Consider the following 19,078-nt stretch of genomic DNA (forward strand, 5'->3'; position numbering starts at 1 on the left):
CAGACTAACCCACCCCAGTCCCTCCCAGTCCATCCAGGCAGGATGCAGAGGGAGAGCCCCGATCTGGCCTTAGGCTCTGAACTGAGAGTAGACTTCCTTGACCTCTCCTGGTAGTGTGTGTGTGTCAATGACAGTGACAGTATTCCTGCAGCTGCTGGCTGCCTGCTTTCAGCTGCCATGGCCAGAGAACCCATGGGTGACATTGGAGTCTGTGTGGGAGACCTGCAGAGCTGGCCTTTCCAAGATTCTCATCTGAGGGGTGGAGGCTTTTGAGAGGCAGCCTGTGAAGCCAGTGTCCTTGCTGTCACCTCACGGTCCAGACCCCAGTGGCAGTGCTCCTCCAAGGAGACGGCAGTATGCCCTGAGGTCTGGGTCACCTGCAGCCTTCCAGCTCTCACAAGGCAAGTACAGCATAGAGGGAGACGAGAGCCTGGGAGACAAAGGACACACTGCATCATGGTGAGACAAAGCCAAAGTGCACATCTGTTCCCAGGTATGCAAAACCATCTGCACACATCTGTATGCTGCTCCAATTGCAGCAATATCTTGGGACCAAACTACTCTTACATCTCCGTCAGAAAGCATGACTCAGAAACTGCCATCCCCCATATGGCGAACCCTGGTCCACCATCAAAACAATGAGGCGGTGAGAGATTCTCGGAGAAGAAATGATCTCCATGCAGAATGGAGAGAAAGAAATGAGCTACAGGGCAATGTGTCAGCAGGCTCATCAGACAGAGGAGCCCTGTTCATTCCTCACGCATTTATTGATCATAAGCCAGGTGCCAGGTGTTGGTCCTGATACTGAGGGATCAGCAGGGAAAAAGCACACAGGATCCTGGCCATGTACAGCTTCTGTAGACTTTTTTCTTTTCTTTCCCTCCCTCCCCGCCCCCCCCCCCTTTTTTTTTTTGCATCGATGCCATGTATGAAGATAATCTTGGAAGACCATCCCAGAAATGGAGGTCTGTGGGAGCAGGAGCAGGAAAGGGGGAGATGTTCTCCCACAGCACGCCCCTCCATGCTCTGTTTTCACCCTTGAGTATCTTACCTACTACCATGAGTTTCAGTAGAGAACTTGGAAGCAGAGCTGTAGACCGTGGCCACACTGCAGGAGGGTCATCCACTTTCCAGGTCCTCTCCCTAGATGCTCATTCCATCAATGGCTGAAAGGCTCTTGGTGTTTTCCCAGGGCTGTTTGTTAATACACAATTCTGTGAAAGAAGCACCTGGATGGACTCTCCTTTGACAGATTAGGAAATTGATGGCCCAAGGCTTGGAACTTTTCCATCTAGTGCACTGTTCTGGATCCCAAGCGTCCACCTTCTGCAGGTCACCACTTAAGAACACAACTAACCAGCTGGGGAGGGGGAGGGATGCTTACCATCTAGGCATAAGTGACAATGTGTGTTGCTCTGGCAGAAAACAGGATGATGGGTGGGTAGGGGTAGTCTTAGGGACAAAAAGGCATGGCCTCCAATTTTTGTTAGAATGGCTCAGGACTTTAAAAAGGCAGAGCATGTTTTCAAAAATCATCTAGTCCTGAGATTGCAAAGAAGTTTCATTCATTCCTTGATTTTCTTAGTCTATAAACACATGGTCCATGGGGAATCCTCCCTGATCCAGGGATCTGCAAGGAACTGACCTGTAAGTAACACCAAAGGTCCATCCTCAAGGGGCTGGTATGTGGGGGAAGGGGAGAAAGCCATGTATCAGGCAGCTTTCTGTCACTGGAATGAAATACCTGACACAGAATTTAAAGGAGAAAAGCTTTTTTCTAGTTTGTGGCTTCAGATGTTTCAGTCCATGGTCAGCTGGCTCCAAGGCAGAAAGGATGGAGGAAAAAACTTCCCACCTTATGGGAGGTGGAAAGCAGGAGAGTCAGAAGGGGCCAGGGAACAGATTGATATAGTCCCCGAGGTCACCCCCATGACCCACCGAGACATCCAGAAGTGTGCTTTACTAGTCCCCTAGGCATCTCTCAAGCCAATCAAGTTGGCAGTCCAGATTCACCATCACAGATGACACCCAGAATGCATCAGAACTGAATTGTCAGAAGTGGCTTGGTGAGCCAGACAATGGCAAACACTATAGGGAACATAAAGCAGCAAAGGGGATCCAAGGCAGACAGGTGGCCTGGGAACCTCCGTGATGCAAGGGAGTGAAGGGCTGAGGGGGGAGGAGGGTGGCCACCTCTGCCACCTCTTATCTCTGGGTAATAGTTCACCTGCAATGACTGACTTGGCTTGGCCAACAGAGTGGCCATGACAGAGTTTCCTCAGGTCAGAGGCTTTGAGCTCTTGATGCCTAAGCCACCAGTCTCCGGAAACACTCCTGACACCCAGGATGATTCTGCCCAGGGGACACTTGACAAGGCCCAGAGATACTTTGGGTTGCTAGAGTGGGGGTGCCTCCAGCATTCAGTGGGCTGAACTCATTTGCTAGGGCAGTGGTAACAAAACCCCACAAACCAGGGCTTTTCTCCAGTCTGAGCTCATCATAACTGATCACCTTGGCAGCAGCCCTCTTTCCAAGAGCAGTCCCACTCTGAGGTCTCAGGGATAAAGACTCTTAACATGTGAGTGTTAGGAGGACATAATCAACCCATATCATGGGTGGAGGCTGGAGATGATGCTAAACATCCCACATTGCTTAAGAAAGCCCCACCCACCTGAAGTGTCAGCCGAGCTGAAGTTGAGCCCTGTTGGTAGACTGTGGTTCTGAGGGCAGGTGATCTAAGGCAGAGTCTTACAAGGGGGTATCCATCAGGACTCTGTTGGTTGCAAGCAACAAAAACCCAAATGGAACAGACCAAAGTGAAAGAAGTGTATATTAATGTGAATAAAAGTTTGGAGGTATTCATGACTTCAGGTGTGGCTGGATGCAGGGTTTAAGTGACCTGGATTCAGGATTCTGGAAATATATGTCCTTTTTCTCTCCATCTCTTGGCTCTGCTTTCCTCCAGATTCTCAGCTGGCAGAGATGGAAGAGAGGATGGGCAGCAACTTCAGTCCCCACCCTGCCCTCTGGGTGACTCTCATTCCCAGTTATGCCAGCAACAATCTCAGGATGGGCTCTCATGACAGGCTGGATAGTAGAGGTCCGGATGACCACAGCACAGGACCTTGCTGCAGAAATCCCCACTCCTGGGACAAGCACCCCAGGGACAACTGTCTCCTTGCCAGTGAGATGTGGTTTGGACTCATTTCTCGAGCCAAATGCATCCAGACAGCGTGTGGCTTGTTATGCCAGAAGGATGAATGAGAGCACACCACTGGATTTTAATGGTTTAAAATGGTGTCTCCCCCGCCTGTCTAGGATTACTATTCCTCAAAGAATTCTACTCTGCGATAAGTGTTAATACCTTATTTCTCGGCGGACCGTGCAGTCTGGAGTTGGAATTGATTGTGCACAAAATAAAATAATTTGCTTTTTATCAGCATCCTCCATAGAAACTTGTTTGTACCCAGTGCAGACCTGGGAGGAAAGCGAATTTAGCTTCGCCTCCCTAATCCTCTGTTGGTCCCTAAATCACTGCCTGTCACTCAGCACCACTCAGCCAGGAATGAGCGTCGCTCGGAAATCATAAACAGAGTTATGGTCGCTGTCACCTCCTAATGATGGCTCCTTTAGGGCCAGATGAGAACAAGACTTAAGAGTTGATGCTTGTGGGAAGTGGCAGGACCTGAGGGCACTGCCAACATGAGACTATGCCCAGGAATCGGCCACTAATCCCCTAAATCACTGAGGGCCAGGCCCTGCACAGGGTCCCTGACGCCCAAAGTCAGAGTCCACGGCCCCCTCCCATGCCCAGAGCCGGCAGCCAACTGCTGATTTACAGACTTACCCATGTGCTTCATAAAGAATGTCACCAAATCTGCTCACTAGGAATTTCTACATGAAAGTTTGGATTTAACGCTTCGTGAAAACTAGGGGACCCTTCTTGAAAATGAGACCTCCTATGGAAAAAAGGGGTCTTTGCAGATGTAGAGTGAAGGACCTCAAGATGAGCTCGCCCTGGGTTACCCAGGGGGACCCTTGAGCCAGTGGCAAGTGTCTTTATGAAGGATACGGTCATCCCAGGTGTTCAGGAGGCTGAGACAGCGAGACCCTGACTCAGATGAAAAGGGCTGGGGATACAGAAGGGCTGGGGATGTAGTGCAGTTGTCCCTGGGTTCAATCCCCAGTGCTACCAGAGGGAGGGGGCAGGGGGAGGGGGAGAGGGGTACAGACAGGGTAAAGCCACGCAAAGATGGAGGCAGACCACCAATCACCGGAGTGATTCAACCACAAACCAAGGCACCCGGGGAGAGGCAGAACGGAAGCACTCCTGGAGGCTCCAGAGGGAGCACAGCCCAGCTGACACCTTGATTTCAGACTCCGGGCCTCCAGAACTGAGAGAATAAATTTCCATTGTTGCGAAACACCCAGTTTGTGGTGATTTGTGACAGCAGCCCCAGGAATCCCAATGGAGACTCAGGGCGACGGATTCTGCCTCTCCCGCCACCTCCACCCCCACCCTACCCACTCAGTGTCAGGTGCTTAAGACAGGACTGTGGGTGGCTCTGGAACACTTGGAAATGTATGGATGCCTCACCTGCAGCTACGAGAAGAGAAGGGGCTTTCTCGGGACATCCCCACCCTGATGGTGAGAATGTGGCCCCCTCGCTTGGGAAGGGATGAAAGAGCTTCCTGCCTCAGCCTAGCTCTTCCCCCAGAATTACACCCTGTGCCTGTGTGTAGGCAGGACCAGCTCTCTATATGCAGGGCCTGGTGCAGAATGGATCTGGGGGCCCTTTGTTAAAAATAACAAGTATTAGTGACACCGTGCCTGCCTCGTAAGCGCATAAATACAAATAAACAAGTAACAAGCATTTGAAGATAACTACAGTAGATCCTTGAGCTGTGGGCACTGTGTTCCTGCCTGGGTGGCAGCCCGCAGTCCCTAACCCTGAGCTTCTACTCCTGTGTGGAAGCAGCAGAAGCAGTCGGCAAACTCACACACAGACCAACCTTCCCTGTGGCCACCCTGGCTCCTGAGAGCCTCTCTTCTCCCACAGAAAAGGGAACCAGAGAGGGTGGAGGAACAGATTAAGTAACCTCTCAAGGTTACACAGCTGGTTTGTGTTGTAAACAGACTGGGCCCCTACACAATTTCACCTGCGCTACCTCAAGCAGGCAGTTAAGAGAGGTTATCTGCTCTGCTTCACACCTGGCTGTTCCTTTAATCCTCCTCCTCGGAGGACAGTCCTCCAGGGCAGGAGCCACCTGGGTAAAGGGGGGCAGTATGGCTCCTCCCAGCACTGCGCAGGGCACAGCTGCTGATTGAGTGAATCAGCTTCTGCCTTAGCCTCATCTTGGTTGCAGACTCCAGAGCCCTCTAAGTTGTTTCCACTGAACAGAACACAGTGGGTCCAGGGAGGCCGAGCTGTCTGAGCGCCAGTGTGACCCAGGAGGCCCAGTGCCCTGGTACCCTCACTCTTGCCCCTTTATACCAGGAAGACGAGCTGGAAGGGGCCCGGGCCCAGGCCCAGGGTAATCAGTGCTCAGAATGGGGGCCTGATTACCTGCCTCGGGAACATTGATTTAGAGGCAATTCTGCTCTCTTCCAAGTCTGGATTGCAGCTAATTTCCTGGCACTCTTAAATCATCCCCCGCACACAGCGATGGAACTGGAGGCGCCGTCTATCATGTGCCTCCCGTAACCACCGACTTGATTAAAACGAGGGTGGCGAGCAGAGCAGCCCACTCCCTGCCTGGTGGCGCGGGGCGGCAGCCCACACACGGCTCACTTAATTTCATGTTTGGCTGCTGATGGGTTTTCATTTATAGATAATATAAACAGGTTGACAGGGCCCTAATTAACTGATTTGTGGTCCTTTGGGAACAAATGATTATTAATATTCATAAACATTTGTAACACGTAGGCAGATGCCTGGCAGATGATCATATGTCCTCCGCTGTGCCCATCTGAGAGTCCTGGTTTGTCTCTGGCCTGTGGACTCCAAAGAGCATCGCCAGGTGCTGAGCCTGGTGCCCCTCTGATGGTGGCCTTAGCATGGGGTTTGCTGATTACAGCTTGCTGAGCCGGCCACAATCCTTCCTTCTCCCTGGGTGCCCTTGGCTCAGTTTTCCCCCAGTCCGACTCTCAAATCTCCTTAGAGACAAGCAGAATTTTCTCCTCCTCTGGGAAGGCTTCCTGGATTGGTTTCTGCCCACAGTGTTGCCGCCTTCCCAGATAATAGTTACTTAATGCAGAGTCTGTTTACAGGAGGCTTTGCTAGTGTTTTTACATTTTTTTATCCAAGAATGTTCTGCCTCATAATCCTTCCTGAAAATCAAGGGGAAGCCTATCTGTTCCTTTGGCAGTGGGATTCTATTTTATGCAGTCAATTGTGCAGTGAAAATTAAGAGACAGTAATGGTGAGGAGCTGTTGGGCTCTCGGCAGTACGCCAAGTGTCTTACCTGCCTTGCCTGGTTAACTGTCCCACCTCAGCCCTGTGAGGCAGGTGCGAGGGCGATTTGACAACAGTGACATCTGCTGAGTCCCCCCTCCCAGCATGTAGGGGCGTGACCAGCTGAGTTATTTACATGCATTTAAATATTCTGTTTAATTATTAGCAAACTGTGACTCCTGTGCTTGTTGTAAAGCTGCAGATCCTCCCCCCGCCCACCCTGCCACCAGTTCATTTCCTGGCTCACATTCAGCTGTCTGTGTGTCTGAGGCGACTCCACTGCAGCGCTTATGGCCACCCCAGCCCGTGCACACCTGGGAACAAGGAGCCACCTGCTGGAGCCCACTCCACCCTGGCTCTGTGGCTTTGGGAAGTTGGCTAACATCTCCTCACCATCTGTTTCCTAGACCAGGGATTCTCAGCCAGCTGGGGACAGTTTGAATCCTAGGAGTACAGCTGGCAGTGTCTGCAGACAGGACATTGAGGTCACATCTTTTGAGGGGTGGGAGCTATTGGTACCCAATGGGTAGAGGCCCAGATGCTGCTAAAGGTCCCACAGGGCACAGTACTATGCCTCCTGAAGCAGGATCTGGCCCCTTATCTGCAGTGCCAAGGTGGAAGAGTCCTAGTCTAAACATCCAAAAGGCATTTAAAGTTACTATCCTGCAAGTGGGGCTGTGGCTCAACAGTAGAGGGGCGCCTAGCATGTGTGAGGCCCTGGGCTCCAGCCCCAGCACTGAAAATAATAAATTTTAAAATACTGGAATGCATATCCCTGTCTCTACCTCGTGGGCATGGGACGTAGTTGAACCCGTGTGCCCCACGCCTGTCCTTCCCGGCAGGGGCAGCCCAGGCCTTATGTGTGCAAACACACCACCCACACCCTGGTGTGGTAGCAGCACGTCAGCTGCATCTGTAGGACTAGTGTAAAGAGCATCTGTCTGTGACACAAACTCCCAAATGTTTTAAATTTGGGAGGGCTTACTATGGTTGCATTTGCTTTTCCTAACGTCCCTTTGGGTATTCTTGGTAGAAATCACTGTGCCTCCTTCGACATTCGACAGGTGCAGAAACGAAGCCCATAGGCAGTAAATGGCCTTTTCTTGGCTGCCCAACAAGTTAAGCTCAAGTTGGGCTCCAAGTCCAGTCCTTGGAGTGACACTTTTAAAGAATTTGAGCCATGGGAGTTAAAAGAAATCCATCTGGGTCTCTCACCCAGGCTATGGCCGCTCTTTCTGGCTTGTGTCAAAAGCAGTTCCAACTCTTGTCACCTCCTCCCAGTGGCAGTGGCAATTGAAGCCTGCTTCCAGACCCCCTCCCGAGAGCAGCCAGTGGCAGGAACTGCAGTGGGGCTGCCTCTCATGTCTCGTTTTGTTCCTCATGAAAAGAAGGCTAAAAAGCGATTTTTGAGAAAATGACCTAGACGATTAGGTGAAGTCACTTCTTTTTTTGCTTTGTGCTCCAGCTGAGAGGCAGTGGCCAGAGGATGTTCGGGGGTGGGGGGTGGAGTGACTGCCCATCCCCCAGGAGACAGCCAAGGTCAGCATGTGGAGCCCCCTCACGCAACCCCCATCTCAAGTTCTTTACTATTCAAGCCAAGAGATGTGTGCACAGATTAAACGAGCCCATGTTTCTCTAAGGTTTATTACAGAGAGGCTCTTTTCCCAATTCTTTTTGCCCTAAGTTTCTGCTACTCCAAAGCAACTGCTTTCAACTCTTTAGCTGAATCTATGGCATTAAATCTAAGTAGCATGTTCATAAAAGGCCTGCTTGTCTTCAAAGCCTGAGCAGGAGACCAAGGAGACATATACTCAGTGTTGCTAGGTGAAGGGGACAGATGCAGTGGTGGAACACACCAGCAGCCACCTTGTGTCCATGAGGCACCTGCAGCAAATGATACTGATTGGACCAAGAGGTGCCACTGTGGGGCCTACATACCTGCCCTAGATCCGACTGCCAGATGTCTTTGTGTAAGACGTATGAAGCCCTTGTTATTTAGCCATTGCTGAAGCTGCAGCTTTCTGTCAGCAGCAGCTAAACTGTGAACCGGAACAACAAAGTCAATACAAATCTTGGATTTCTATGGCTGTATTCATGTAGCTAATTGTCCACTAGACACTTGTCACTTGCAGACTGTTAAAATTTCTGTCTCTTTTATGTGAGATAACGTGCTATTCCGTGGAGACAAGACTCACATCTCAGTGGTGTGATTCCAAGGGGGTGTGGCACAAGGGCACATGGCTGAAAACTCAGCTTCACAGTGCTCTCCTTCAGATGAAGGGAAATTGCATTGTGGTACATCGTGCTATGAAGGACACAACTCGAGAGATGGGACAGATGGTGACAGGGGAGCTGAGGGGATGCCTTCAGATTGGAATGGTGTTTGGTCTTCAGTGGAGAAAGACACTGAGACCTGTCTTAATGTTAAACAAAATGCTGAGCAAGCCTTGTCTCGTGACAAAGCTTTTTGCCCATCTCTTTCTCACTTCTAGGGATGGAACAGCTGGGGCATGGCAGCCATCTTGTTGACCATGAAGACACAGGCATGAGGCGAAGACTAATATGCTGAGGGGGGGAGGTAGAGCAGAAATGTGGAAAGACCCCACAGCCATGGCGATACCACACTGCTGCCACGTCAGCCCTGGGACTTCAGGGCTCCAGGTGTCTTATTCATATGGGATAAGATTTTTTTTTTTTTTTTTTTACAAAGCTTAAAGCAGTTTGTCAGGTGTTCTGTAATTGCAGCCCAATGCGTTCCCAAAGGCTCAGCATCTTCCTGCTCAGGGTAAGCGCTGAAGGAGTATCACATTCATGAGGAAATCAACACAAATGCTTTTGAGTCAAATTTTGAAGCTGGTACTTCTATAGACCCTTGGAATGCAAAGATGACTTGAACCTAATCCCTGATTTCACAAAAACAAAACCATGGAGAGAAAATGTGCACTCTGGCCATGTTCTGTGCAACAGCCACTGGCTCCACATCAGGCACTGTGCTGAGCCCGTCACGCCTGCTGACCTGCTGCTCCCAGGGGGTCACAGCAGGGTGACATGGCACGTGTCTTGCTGAGCAGAGCCATCCTGCTTCCTGCACATCCCCAGTCCCAGGCATGGTATGAGTCTACAGATTGAGTCTCAAGGGCAATGAGAGAAATTCCAGAACATTCTAGGAAACTCAGCATTTGAAAGTTTCAGCTGACCAGGCCGCACTGGACTCCTGTGCTCCCTGTTCCTCTGGGTGTGCAGTGTGTGTGGCAAGAAGTTTATAAATAAACTGTCTGCACTCCTTCCCCTGTCCCCTCCCTCCCTCTCAACACTCAGCTCTTGGTTTCTTCTTTGGAAGTCTTAGCCTGATGTGGATCCTAATTAAAATCATGCTCCATATGCCTTTTTAAAGAACGATCTTTTATGACTGAACATCTTTATTACATTTGGGGTATATGTAAGTAGTGTATTTATTAGGAAAACCAAAGGGGAAAGGCTCTCATGGATACAAGTCAGAATGTCGATGTTAGTGATTGTGTTTAGAAAATATTCCAGGGACTCTATGGAAGGGTCTGTATTTCAATTTGTTTTTGTTAAACTGTGGGACGCACACTCACTGGGAGACTTGGCCGGTTTCTGAGTGAGCAGCACAGCACTATTCTCTGTGGTGCTAATGCTGCAGAGCCCAACTCTAGAGCTGCTTCATCTTGCAGAACTAGGCTTTTACACCCACTGATGGAGAAGACCCCATTTCCCCTCCCCAGCCCTGACAACCACCCCTCCTTTCTGCATCTAAGAGCATGGGCATTTTACAAACTTCCTGGAACCATGAAGCATTCATTCTCCTGTGATGGTTTTTTTTTTTTTTTTTTTGCTTTTTTTGGTCTTATTTTTCTGGGCCATCCATGCTCCATCTATGTTGTCATATATTGCAGGATTTGTTTAATACTGCATAGTATTTCATTGTATATAACAAGTTTTTAAAAATAATCATCCATTGATGGTCATTTAGGCTGTTTGTATATCTTGACTGCCATAAGTGTAATGTACAATGAACATAGAAGTATTGATACCTTTTCAAGATCCTGATTTCAGTTCTTTTCAATAAATAGGCAGAAGTGGGATTGCCAGTTTATATGATTCTTCTATTTCTGATTTTTTGGGGAGCCTCCATACTGCTTTCTGCATTTCCATTCTTTCCAACAGTGCATAAGGCTTCCAATTTCCCCACATCCTCACCAGCACTTGTTGTCTTTTGGTTTTTTGATAATAAACATTCTAGCAGGTGTAAAGCAATATCTCATCATGATTTTCATTTCCCTGATGATTGGGAATACTGAGTGCCTTAGAATGGTTGTATGTGATACACCACATTAACAGAATGAGGGATAAAAATCACACCGTCATCTCAACTGATAGATATTTAATAAAATTTAACTTCAAATTATAAAGGAAAATTAATTCAATAAAGGTCATAAATGAAAACCCCATAGCTAACATTACACTCAGTGGTAGAAGCTGAAAGCTTTCTAAGACCAGGAATAAGACAAGGATGACCATACTCGCCATTTCTGTTCAGCATAGTAGTGGAAATTCTAGCCAGAGCAGCTAGGCAAGAAAAAGAAATACACCCAAAGGAACAAAAATGACTGACCCTGTTTGCAAATGACTTGAGCCCTGTATATATAAAACTCTGACAATGCCACAAAAAATAAAAACTTATTGGAACTAATAAACTCAGGTAAAGTTGCAGGATACAACATACAAAAATCTGTTGCATTTCTATACACTAATAATAAACTATATGAAAAGAATTAGGAAAACCCCATTTATAATAACATCAAAAAGAAAATTAGGAATAAACTCAACTAAGGAAGAAAAACATCTGTACTTTGAAAACTACCAAATATTGATGAAAGGAGTTAAAGGTGACATAAGCAAATAAGGCGGCACCCTATGTTCATGGACTAGAAGATTTAACGCTGTTTAGAAGTTCATATATGCTAGAGATCTATAAATTCAATGCAATTCCTATCAAAGTCCCAATGACTTTTTTTTACAGAAATAATTTTAAAATTCATATGGAACCATAAGTCATTGAAAGTCCACCCCAAGAATATATATGATATGCATATTATATATTTAAAAAGAATAAAAATAGAGGCTTTGTATTTACTGATTACAAAGCTGCAATAAATGAAAATGATACTGACATAAGAACAGACTTAGATGATAATAGAGCAGAATCAAGAGGCTGGAAATAAATTCATACATATATATGCAACTGATTTTTGACAAGAGTGCCAAGAATATACAATAGGGAAAGAATAGTTTTTTTTCAACAAATAGTGTTGGAAAAACTAGATACCCACATGCAAAACAAAGACATTAGGCCCTTATACCATATACAAAATCAATTCACAATGAATTTAAGACATAAATAGCAGACCTAAATCTGTAACATTCCTAGAAGGAGACAGGGGAGGGGAAGCTTCATTGCTCAGATATTAGACATTAAACTTGACCATAATTTTTTGAATATGGCACCAAAAGCACAGGCAACAAAAGCAAAACTAGGCAAGATGTCCGTCCAATTAAAACTTCTGCATAGTTGGTCACGGGTTAATTTTCAAGATATATAAGAAACTTCTAGAACCTAATAGCAAAACCCTAATAACCCAATTTTTAAAAACAGGTTAGGGACAGTAGACATTTCTCCCAAGAAACGGAGCTTTTAATTAGCCTAAGTAGACTTTGTGGGTGATGAAGGAACGCGCAGATCACTTCCCTCTGCCCACCCTGGGACAGGGTCCCCCGGAGGGGTCAAGCCAGGCAGAGCCAGCTGCAGTTCTCTCTTGGGTCTGCCGCTTTGCAGCCAGGAGGTAATGCCCTTTGTGAAGGAGTTGCAGGCTCATTTCTTGTAAACTAGATGAGATTTTAAATACTCAAACTGCTCAGACAGCTGCCACCAAAGGGCATGGCTGGGTTTTCTATCTTGGGACAAACAGATTTAAAGTAGAAGGAGGTGTTGATCCAAATCTGATTCCTCTCCCTCCCTTGGCTCTGAATGTAGATTTAAAGGAGGAAATACATGGAAAAAATAAAATCCCTTCTTCTTACCAAATAAAATAATTGGGGTCATGATGGTTTCTTAGTGCAGAGCTATTTCACTTTTCCTCTTTGCCCAAAGCCATAGATTTTTCTCTTCCTCCATTCATTAATCAACTAGAACTGTGACTTGGGGGGGAGGGAGAGAGTAAAGGCATTTGCGGCTCTGGAGTTCATTAGGATCCTGGATGCTGACATCAGGGCTCACTCCCAGTGCAGCTGGCTGCAGACTTCCCAGAATGCGGGGTTGAGGAACCTAATTAAAGCTGCAGGCGGCCAGCTGCCAGGAAACTTCCCCAAACACTGTCTAGTTATACACAGGACAGCAGGATCCTCAGAGGAGGAGTCTATACTCCATAGCTCCCCTGGCCCAGGAAAATGTTGGCTTAAAGATTGTGTTACCTATGGGGGCAGGGGCAGGCCTGGAAACCCTATAGCTAATGGGGAGAGTGAAAAATAAGTTACAAATAGCAGAAAGAAGAGAAGTCAATGGGAAAATAGGATTCTCATCGACACAAAGCAGATTTCCATAAGACACAAGCTTGCACATTGTGCTTCCACCAGTCTAGGGGTGGCATCTACTAAAACAATGTAAAAGAGTTGTCTAATGACAGTCTTTGCTCCTAAACTTTTTAAGTCTTGGTCCCTTCTGAACTTGAAAATTTTAAGGAAATGAGATGGAGTATTGAATTCAGCACATAAGCCAACAAAAAGGACATCATGTTGATCTTGACTTGCGAGTGAGATACATAAAATGTGTGTGTTGGGTTGGGGGTCTTCATGCTGCAGTTTTCCAGGGCAGATCCGAGGTGTGAAGTGGACAGTCTCAGCTTTCTTCAAACTCCCTGAGGTCATGAAAAGCCTACCAGAAGCTGCAGTGACAGGCATGAGATCCTTGTCCTTCCCAAGCACAGGATACCCACCCACTGCCACTTGCTTCCCCCCGCTTGACTAGACAGTAACTGCCTCTTGAGTGCCTTCATGAGACCTTCATGTCCCCCATACAGGAGGCTGTGCTTGACCGTGCCGTTCTTTGGATATTTAGTAACGACAGGCCATGGTGCGATAGATAATTGTGATATGTCAACTTCACTGGAGCAAGAAATAGTAGATTAGGAAAGTAGGGTTCTGTGTGATGACTGACATGTAGGCCAGCAAACTGAGTGGGGAGGGACCCATCCTAGTTGCTTGTGGCACCAACCAACAAGCTTGTAGCTTGGATGAAATAAAAAAGGGAGAGAAGGAAGTATGCCCGGGAGTGGGTGTGTCCTTTGCTGCTGTTGCCTTTGGACATCGCTCTCCAGTTTCTTCAGCTGTCCAATGCAGACTCATACCTGCAACTCTGTGGGAGCTTCCAGATTTTTGACCTTGAACTAGTACTACATCCTGATCCCTATTGTTCTCAGCTTCAGTCTTCTTGGACTGAGCAGCTACAGGGTCCTCCGGCTCTCTGGTGCACAGATGGCCATTGTGGATTTTCCTGCCTCTGATCCTGTAAGCTACCTTATAAATCTCCTTGCGTAATTATACATGTATTTTCTACAGCTTCTGTTCTAGAGAAACCCTAAATAATTTCTCTCATGCTCGATTCATGCGGCCTTATCTCTGTTGGTTCTTCCATCCAGCATCTGGAATCTGACCTCAGCTCCTGGCCACCACTGCCATTGACTCTGGTCAAGCCCCATGGTTTCTCTCCTGCTGGCTGGAATAGCCCCTTGCTGGCTCCTTGATTCTCCTGTCTGTAGAAATGGACCTGTTCAAAGCTGTACCTTTTGACATTTTTATTTTTAAATTGAACACAGGTATTGATAAAATTTGGATCTGGCATGTCCCCAAAGGGGCATGTATTAAGATTGGTCCCCAGAATGATACTATCGAGAGGTGATGGAATCTATCGGGGGACTAGTGACAGATTAGGTCATTGGGGCAACATCCTTGGAGGAGACATGGGACCCCAGTGCCCTCCCTGTGCACTGTTTGCTTCCTGGCTGACGTGAGGTGCACGGCTGGCTCCACAGTGTGCTCCCTGCCTTGGCCCAGGCCCAAAGTAACAGAGCCAATGATTATGGACTGAAACCCCCAGAACTGTGAGCCAAAATAGTTTTCTAAGCTGATTGTTTCGGGTATTCATTACAGCAATGGAAAGTTAACTGATACAGGTAGGTATCCCACCCCTGCCAAAAATAACATGCACACACAAGAGCAACAGTGAAATATTATTTTTTAAAAAGCATTCTTATATCCAAGATCAAGTCAAGAATTTGCACCTTATTGGCAATCCCCCATGGCTGCGTCCCAATCCCATGGGTGATTCACTCTTCATGCTGCTCCCTGCATTACAGCCCATGTTGCCCACTTGGTAAATGCCAATTGTCTCAAGTTAACATCTGTCTCATCCTGGGAACTTAGGGTTTCTCACAGTCTGGATTTTGCTAAGTCCATATTTATGGTCCAGGCAGTCCATTCTTCTCTGCCTTCTGTATTTCTTGCAATAGGACAGCTGCATACAGAGACTTGTTCAAGGTTACATGTGATACTGAAAAAAGTTCTGAATTATAAAGAAGTTATTGAGGATTGACAGAAAGTTAGAAAGTTAGACCACGAAGTTAAAGACCACTAGACGCACACCTACAACCCAATTTAGTTTATTTAGCTCACTGCATGCACTGAAGGAGACCCCATGGCTCCCTGGGAGCACCACACATGGGAAAGGGAGAGGGAGCTATGTTTCCGTGAGGATCTTGGCTTCTGTTAAATGGATTCCAAGAAAGGAGTAAAGGCAGAGTGAAAAAGTGCAGGCCATTTGGTGACTGGGCATCTTAAATACTTTTCTCTCAGATGTGGGAAGAGTCGAGTTTATGGTGTTATTGACACAGCCTTCACTCACGTTAGATAGCTGCAGGTTCAGTCATTGGTTGTGGCATCTGCCTAGTTCCAAGCATGGTCACTATGTGGTCTCAGCTGCATATGTTTTTATTTCACGAGCACTGCTCATGCTGATCTAAGGAGAATCATGGCTTAGCTACCGGCTTCTAGGAAGGTCATCGTTTTTCTTGGTTCCCCTCATGGTCTAATGCAAACAAGACTGACTTTACTTTCAGTGTGAGGAGATTTGTACCTAATTAGGTAGGAAGAGAGAGCCATCAAAGCTCAGGTGTGGTGGTCAGGGGTGTGAAATCTGGGCCACACTTCCTTTGCTGACATTCTGGCTCTGCCATTTTCTATCTGTGTCACCTTGGACAAGGGGCTTAATCTTCATGTGTTTAGAAGCTTCATGTGAAAAAAAACAGTGCAATAACAGTGGCCAGCCCAAATCATGCTGAGGACCCAACGAGTCCACGTGCAACATGCATGACACCCCAGATCCACACCTGGAGCACTGTGAGCACTGTATAAGGCTCGCTGGCCCCAGGGACTGACTGATCCCTTGGCTAAATTCCATGTTTTTTCTGTTCTTTGAAAAATTGCCTGGAACACATCTGGATTCAGAGCTCTGTCAGTAAAAAGATCAAGAGAGAGCCCGGCCCATGGTGTCTTCCTTTCCTATGTGCTCTTTCATCAGATGAATCAGGATCATTGATTGATGAGGCTGCTGGGGTGTGGGCAGCTCTGGAGCAGCAGCACAGAACCTTACAGGCAGAGAGGCCAAGACCCAGCATGCAACCTGGTGCACAGAAGGAGGCACTGAGTGGCATTCAGAACAGAGGTGGGAATGTGTCCAGGGCAGCACATGATGAATGAGCACTGGGCAAAGAGGGAGAGGTACAGGGTGTAAACAGAGCCTTAGCAGATCATCTACTGGGCTCAGAAAACCCAAGAGAATCAACTGGCACTTTCAGAGCTTGTAAACGTGTCTAGAAGCCCAGTGAACTACAAAGTCGGTATGCACTTAGGGAGCTAGGTCAGTCAGTCGTAACACCCATGTAAGGAGAACATGTAAGGAAAACTGGAAGTTAGGAAAGGAAAAGACACTTAGGAACTCACTCCACCAAATGTGCTGATGCTGGAATGGAGAAAATGGAACAAATTTCAGATGCACAAAGTAGTATATTCTATGTTGAATGATTAAACCCAAAGAGAAACAGATCCAATTTAAATAGCTACATGCCGCAGTTAGATATTGTTATAGCAAGTCTTTGGGATCCATAAAATAAAACTATGAAAAGGAAGAATCGAACAATGAGATATAGAACATATTTCTTGTTGGCATTGATGACCAAGTATCTATTTCCTTCCTTTCAAATTATAAAATGTAAAGTTCCAATAATGCTCTATACCATATATGAGTCTGCAGTCAGGTGTGGAAGAATCAAAAGGGCTGTCTGCATGCTGGAGATCTGAAGGATCCAGAGAAAAGTTGAAGGCCTGGAGCTCACTGTAGAGTCCCATGTGAATCCGTATCGGGAAGCTGACAGGTCTGTGCCGGAAGACAGGAGATGGACGTCCAAACAGGAGAAGACTGAGGCTCCTCCAAAGAAAAAGAACTGAGCCTTCCTTCTTTTCCTTTTATCCCTTTCAGGCTGCAAGCCTATTGGTTGGTGCCACTCACACCCAGGGTGGGTCCTCCATCTCCAGTAATCCATTCAGCCACACCCAGAATTGTGCTAGACCAATCCATTGGGAGTTTCTTACTCAAGTTGACAGAACAATGAACTATCACATACTCTAAAGTGAATTAAAAAAAATTGTCATAGAAATATGTTTTGAAAAAGAAAATAAATAATGGATGTTTCTCCAGGTATTCTCACGTACTGAATTATAATAACTGAAGTGCAGGGTTGATTGGGAACAGAGCAACAGAACTCAAAAGAAAGTTCGGGAAAAGACCTGCCTACATAGATTTTGCAATGTTATAAAGGTCGCATTTCCATTGTTTGGAAGAAGATAGATTATTCAATAAATGATAGACCATTTTGAAGATGCCTAATGATCTAGATAAGATTAAATCTAATCCGTATCTCATTATCCTGGAGGAGAAAATAAATGAATGTTTACATAGTATTGAAGGATTTGTAAACAAATGTTGTAAGCACTAAGGAAAAGTTCACTGATTATAAAACAAATTAAAAACTTTTCTTCCATCTTTCAAATGTATTCATTTCTTGATGCCATAAACTTCCTGCAAAGTATCATTTCTTTTTTTTTTTTTTTTTTTGGTACCAGGGATCGAACTCGGGACCTTGCGCTTGCGAGGCAGGCACCAGAAACACTGAGCTAAATCCCCGGCCCAAGGTATCATTTCTTGCATGCATTCATTCATTTGGTTGGTGCCTGTTCCCAGGCCAGGGCTTTTCTAGGTAGGAGAAAATCCCACCTTGTTATGTTACACACTTTAGGGCTGGGATGTTCTGCGAGTGCTTGACTGTGAGGGACAGTGTCCTCTCTGCCATGGAAGTACCTGGTGTCTCCTCTCAAGTGGAGTCCTCCCTTTCAGTAATAGTAAAAGTAAACCTAGCAACAGTCAGTGACTTTCTCTGTTGCTAGAAGTCACATAAAACCTCAGCAGTAATGATTGCAGAAGCAACCTTCCCAAATCACACGCTCATTACAGAACATATTTCAAAACAAACGTCCATTTTCCACCCCTAGAATAGGAAATCAATACTGAGCTCGTGCCCAGGGCAGATGGCTGTCTCTGGAGCTGATATAGTCGAAGTTCCTCCTTAGAAAGGTCACTCTGGGACTTTCATAAGAAGCACAGCCCTCTCCCCAGGTGGCTGTTTATACACGTCATTGACCTCTTGCAGTGAACAGATGGGAGGCTTTCTCCAGGGGACATGGCGTACATGTCCCATATCTCACAGAGGTGGCAGGGACAGCTCCAATTAACCAACTTCCGGTGAACTGGCAGCCAGCAGAACTCAAAGGAGGGGAAGGAAAGAGAAAAAATGTTCAGTGCCTGCAACAGCTTGTTGGAGCATGGTGGCCACCTAAGAGCTTGATGTTCTGCCCACAATTGGACTGATGCCCTCTGTTCCTAGGGCCCAGGGGAATTTGCAAGTGGTGCTCATGCCAAATGCAGCCCACACAGTGCCCCATCCCCAACCAGGGGGCAAGTATTGACGGAGACCCTCACAGGGCTCTTGACCTTGAGATGGCAACATGGGCACCAGTACTGACCTCAGGATGGGCATTGTACTTGGAAAAATGAGCTGATAAACAGGACTCCCTGACATGCAGTGACTGTGCTCAGGTTGACCAGAGCATGTGGGTGCTGGAGAGAGCAGGTGCTTGTGAGGAGACAGACCCAGGATTACATCTCCACCAAGCCCTCTACTTAGCTACAACCTTGGGCAAACATTACTACCCTCTGAGCCTCAGTTTCCCTGACCTACCAAGATATGCTGCCACACTCAGATGGCATAGGTAAAGTGTGTTTCATTAGCTTTGTGTCTTCTCTTCCTTTTTCACTTTAATTTCTCCGAAGGAGAGGGGAAGCTCATACAATGGGTATGGCAGCACCAACTGAGCTTTACAAAGGTATGGTGCTCATCACTAGTTATCTGCCTGATATTGGCTTCTCCCTCCCAAC

The 19,078-nt window shown here is 46.8% G+C and overlaps 1 long non-coding RNA gene across 1 annotated transcript in view; it reads left to right on the forward strand.

The window, feature by feature from the left end:
- Nucleotides 1–17,694, forward strand: part of LOC147822198 (uncharacterized) — a 48,319-nt gene extending 30,625 nt beyond the window's left edge. Inside the window, exon 2 of the long non-coding RNA XR_015446067.1 lies at nt 8,949–17,694. This is a non-coding gene — a long non-coding RNA (uncharacterized LOC147822198). The remainder of the gene's footprint in view (nt 1–8,948) is intronic.
- Nucleotides 17,695–19,078: the final 1,384 nt, after the last annotated feature.

This window comes from Heterocephalus glaber, unplaced genomic scaffold (assembly GCF_053883595.1).
Source record: "Heterocephalus glaber isolate CG9 unplaced genomic scaffold, H.glaber_assembly_v1.0 deba00001673, whole genome shotgun sequence".
Taxonomy (NCBI): Eukaryota; Metazoa; Chordata; class Mammalia; order Rodentia; family Bathyergidae; genus Heterocephalus; species Heterocephalus glaber.